The sequence below is a fragment of the Mytilus californianus genome, unplaced genomic scaffold (genome assembly GCF_021869535.1).
Source record: "Mytilus californianus isolate M0D057914Y unplaced genomic scaffold, xbMytCali1.0.p SCAF_5, whole genome shotgun sequence".
Taxonomy (NCBI): Eukaryota; Metazoa; Mollusca; class Bivalvia; order Mytilida; family Mytilidae; genus Mytilus; species Mytilus californianus.
The window spans coordinates 118,317,571-118,323,667 of NW_026262701.1; positions in this window are offsets into that span (position 1 = coordinate 118,317,571).

Here is a 6,097-nt window from a genome sequence, read left to right on the forward strand (position 1 = left end):
TGCATTTATAAGGAGGTTGCGATCTTCTTTTTTACAAGAGTAGAGTGGAATGCAAGAGTTTATTCACCAATCACGTTCCTTCTAAAGGAATAATAATAAAAAAAAAAGACATTTGAGTTTAGCAAAACACATTGTTACTGCCATACATTTCGCCATTTCAAAACCTAAATGATTGTGGTTGATTTCATTGTTTGTACACCATAGTGAAAATGATTGGTCGAATTTCCACTGTTTAGCGCGTTGTTAACCAATCTCAACGTGTTGGTGTAGGCTATGGCACATGGACAATGTATCCCACATGTTTTCCAATAATAAAATTGACTCAGAACTCAGAACCGTCTGTCTGTTATCATGGAAAAAGTATACCTTCAATATAATATACTTAACTTTGTCTTACATGTTTTTTGGCAATGTAATTTAAAAAATTATCTTTTGACCTTTGTATACTGATTTTTGTTTATCCAGAAGGTATCTTAAAAATGGTTATTTTTGAAATCTCAAGAAGAGATTTTATATGAATTTATAGAGTTAAATATACTTACCATGAATTTACATTTATATTATATAGAATATGTTTGCCTTCATAACATGTTCTCATCGCAATTAACTTTGTGATTAAAAATACATCCATGAGATGTACTCACCTACGTCATAATTTACCTGTGGACACATACAGTAACTTCAGTTTTAATTCATCGTTTAATTGAATAATTACAATTGTGTGAACAAAAAACTGAATTTATTCTAGGGGCGGTGGTGGATTGTGGTAAGTATATTTAACCCTATAAATTCATGATATATAATCTCTTCTTGAGATTTCAAAAATAACCATTTTATATGAATTTGGTTAAATATACTTACCATGAATTTACATTTATATTATATAGAATATTCACTGATTACCAAGCAGTGTCTGATCTTGGTGGAGGATAAATTCTCTCACATATATACAATTTACAACATATAAAAACTATGTCAAAATTGTTAAAAATATAACTCCACTAAATTTGGTAAATACTGTAATTAGTAAAGACTTAAAATTACAAAATTTATATTTATTACACAATAAAGCTATGTTGTATGACTATTAATCTATCAACCAAACTTTATGGCAAAACTTTGCAGATTGCATAAATAAAACTATGCAAATATAGCCTTGGATAAATAATCTGCAGAATAGAAATTATTTTATTAAAGCTCCTTCATTATGAGCCAAATGTGTTGTAATATTGCAACATTAAATGTGCATTTGTATTTGATTTGTCATGTGAATAGGTTGTTCTTATTGCTTGTACAAATCTACAAGAACTAAACAAACCTTATCTGATTTAGTAGCATCTTGCCTTTATCATTATAATTACTTTTCAACTTTGAAGTATTAGTTTTCGAAACTTATTTGAAAACATTTAGCTTCTCGCCTAATTTTCTTTGTTTTCTCTATAGTTTAATATAATAACAGAGAATATATGATTGGTGATCAACTTTTGAAAACCTGATCATTATCAATATCTTTCAAAATACAGCCTTTTCTGCTGAATTGTCAATGAATTATAATCGATTCAAATATACTTTTTAAATCACTTGTGTTCTAAACAGTCTAACAAAAAACTGCAATAAAGACTTAAACAAAAGTTGTTTCATGATTTTGCTAAATATGGATCAACCTATAGAACGTTTGGAAATAATAGTCTCTTTGTGTACTTTTCCTTCTAGATGTACTACTCTTTCTAAAGTTTAACAGATCTAGAATGAAATTCTTTTTGTCAAGAGAAGTCATGCATTTTACAGTTGGCCTGACAATTTTCCTATTCAACTAAATTTTAAAGTTTGATTAAAAAAAATCAATGAGAGTGGTAGAACCTTTGAATACAATGTCTACCAGTCCACCCATGAACAAACATTATCTTTGAATTTCGTACTAGACTACTAGTGTAAAATTAAAGAAATGTACAAATCAGTGGATATATTTAAGTATACATGTTTTCCAATTGTTACTCATTAATACTTTTATAGAACATTTGGATGTTGATCTACATGTACAAGCCAAAATCTTTTGTCCTCAATAAGCAAAAAAGAGTGACTGACAGATGATTTTCCCAAACTATGAAAAATCTTTCTATTAATGATGTTTTAAAATCACACAATGCTATTCTGTCTAAAAATGTGAAATTTAAGGAGACAATTTGTTCTGAATTATAAATTTCCATGCACAGTTCCAAATTAAAAGAAACAAAAAATTGACATATTGAACAACTCTTGAACTGTTGCTCTTGACAATTGTTTTTATTTGTTTCAGAAATTATTTCACAACCAGAAATACATTTTGTACTAACAAGCAACTTGTCTCTATTTAAAGAAAACAAACGTTTGACCTTATAGAAAACACTTGTACTAACTTGCATTAAGTGTTTTTAATTGTTTCAGAAATGGTTTCACAATCAGAAATACTCATTTCATTTCTCTCTCAGTTCATCTTATCTGAATTCTATACATTCTGATATGGTTCCCTATATACCCACCAAAACACTTTTGGTAGTATTTTTTTGTGACTTCAACACTGTCATTAGGTTAAACTAAAAATCACTCAGAAAATTTTTGCATTTGTCCAAATTGACATAAGATTTGACAAAACAAAGTAATTGGATTGTATATAATCACATATTTCAAAACAATATTGAATTCAAAATTTAAAGTACTGTTAATAAACACATTTCAATTTTGTCTAGTATATTCTTGCATTTTTGCATAAGAGACTAACTCTATTCTAGGTATTTAATATTTTTCCTGCAATGCATTAAAATAATTATGAAATGTTGTTGATCAATTAACTAATCATTATGAAAATTGAATTGTGAATACTCTCAATTGTGGGGATAAATCACACCTAATCACAAAAATAAAAATAAACAGTGACATTTTTAAATTTAGATATTTATAAATGTCTTGCACTAACCATGGAATTATTATATTGCATTTTACTTCCATGCACTAACAGACTATTGAATGTTATTTGCTAACTATTAATCAGTCATTTAAATAAACTGCTTTTCTTGTGTATTTTGCTCTTAGACAAACAGCTTTTACAGATGCTAAAATTTGAGCACAAATTGAAATATATATGTTTATCTGAACAGTGTAGTCAAAAAGACCTCTTCTTTTTCTGCGTCTTGTAAAGACTAGCTAAAATGAAGATTATAAAGAGATGTATTGGATAGTTCCTTGCTAAATCTTGTAAACTACTTCAATCTCTACGTCCATGGCATGTCTAGCATTTTTAATGAATCTTGCATCAACAATGCTTTTTTCTGTATTCATTTTCTAATCTTTTACTATTTATAATTAATTCGTGCAAAATCTGTATGATATGCTTTTATTCTAAATTCTCAAAACATAAATAGTATACTAATTTTGTTTTTATATATCAGTACATTTGAGTCATATATAGTTCAACTTTCTGATTAAATATAAACTCAGGGAAACTTGTAGCTGTTAGATTAGCTGTTTCAACGACCATCTCTCATTAAGATTGAAAACAGATCCAATGAATCTGTTAAAGCAGTTTTGGCTCTTTAAAGCAAACAGCTAATCTTGTCCAACTTGTTGTCTTTGCTTTGAAAACTAAAGACGCAAAGCCTATTTTACTATCTTTTTAAGAACTTCCAACAATCTCTTCCTTTCAGAATTGGAAGATATATGTATTATTCGTCAGTGATTCTCATATCAGTGGGGGTAAAATATACCCTAGTCTTATGTTACCACCATTTAGTGTACTTAATGCAAAATAGCATATAAGTACATATCATATATGTCATATACATTGGCAATGTACACTCTGATTTATGTTATCAAAATTCATAGCCATTTTGTGAATCAAGTCTTTTTGAAATGCACCATAATGGCATCACCTAAACTCTTCCTAACCGGAGAAACAAACTAATGTTTACTTAAATACATATAAAAGTTTTTGTTTCATAAATGCAGACAAACAACCAATTGGCCATAGCAGTGCATACTGATAATATCAATGTTCTTCTTGTCATTAATAAACTGACCTTGAAAATAAAAAAAATGATAATATGATATGAGTTGTCACAAGTTATCAACAGGTTTTAGAACTGTGTGCTAGTCTCACTGCCTCAATATATCAGTAGTTTCTTTAACTTCTGTAGGAGAAAAATTTATATGCAAAGAAAAATCTACAGCAATTTCCTGCTCAGAGAAAATATGTCAGGTCTCTTAGAATTTTCTATACTCTAAAAAATCTGGACATAATAATAAATTTTGTTTATTGACATGTTTAAACTACATACACATTTGTATTACAGTAAGTACTAAAAACTCTCTACTGTTTCAAATCTTGACCATTTCTAGACACACTTTCAATATATTATCAATATGAGTATATAAATGACTGAACTCATCACAATAATCAATGTGCAACCAAAATTAGCTAAGATCAAAATGTGTGTTGTAGAAAGCGTGCAACTTGTTAGCATGTTGTTCTAGATACAATAAAGGTAGACCTACGTTCCCTAAATGGAACGATGTCAACAACAATAAGATAGACCAGGATTAAATTCCCTATTCTGATTCTTATTATTTTTACTTGTGTTACGTCAACTACTCAAGACTTCTTGCATGTTGTTGTAGAAACAATAAAGGTAGATCATCGTTCCCTAGATGGAACGATGTCAACATTCATCAGATAGATCTGGACTAAATTCCCAATTCTGATTCTAATTAATTTTATTTGTGTTATGTCAACCACTCAAGTTTCTATTTCCAATAATGGTCCCTAAATATCAATGTGCAATAAAATAATAACTGATTTTTAGGTAAGATCAAAATCTGTATTGTAGAATGCATGCAACTTGTAGACCCAAAATCTTGCATGTTGTTCTAGTAACAATAATGATAGACTTACGTTCCCTGGATGAAACGATGTCAACGTTAATCATATAGACCCGGGCGAAAATCCCTATTCTGATTTTGATTAATTTTATTTGTGTTGCATCAACCACTTTCTATTTTCAATGATGATCTATGTTCCCTAAAAGAAGGTTAACCAAATAAAAACATAATCAGTTCTGGGCAAATTCCCTATTCCGATTGTAATTCATATAACTACTTTTAATAGTTCTACAGAAACGTTATCCAAATAAATAATCAGATATGGACAAATTCCCTATTCTGATTGACATTTAACCACTTAAGGTTCTAGTAACAATAATGGTCTACGCTCCCATATAGGACGTTATCCACAGTAAAATAATCAGATCTGGTCAAAATACCTATTCTGATTGTAATACAGTGTTGTGTTTACTCATGACCGTGAGTCATGTAAGCAATCAACTCTTTCCGAACTTTCCACTTGACCCTTTTCGTAGATTGCTCTAAACAGCTAAAATTTGGTCAGCATGGAAGAAGAAAATTAACATCCGTTTCTTTTTAAAACGGAGTACTCGTGTAACATGTCTGATTTTGACATAAATGTTCTGCCGTTCCTCGCACCAGTCTAAGTGTTTGAAAATGGCGGCTAAACAAAGGTTAATTTCTAGGTCGTCGTTGTTACAGACTCGTAGTGTCCGTAATAATGACGAAATGCTCATATCAAAAGCGTTGTGTAAACGATAATTCCATTGAGTTAATTGTAAAACGATATTCCAAAATCAAATAATATTTGTATAAAACATAAGGATTTTCAACAGTAGGACTGTTAAAAATCCTTGTCGACGAGAAACATGCGTTCACTTGAACGCAAAAGAACGCAAAAATCAAAACTGAAGTTACTGTATGTGATCACAGGTAAATTATGTCATAGGTGAGTACATCTCATGTATGTATTTTTAATCACCTAGTTAATTGCGATGAGAACATGTTATGAAGGCAAACATTTTCTATATAATATAAATGTAAAATCATGGTAAGTATATTTAACCAAATTCATATCAAATCAACATAGATATTGGAGCCAGTAATGTAGGCAGAGCCAATTATTTATAATTTATATTTCAAGAAGATTTTTTTAAAAATTAGATTGGTATGTCGACTTACATATGTGTTTGAATATGTTTATATGCATTGTACACGCAACGAT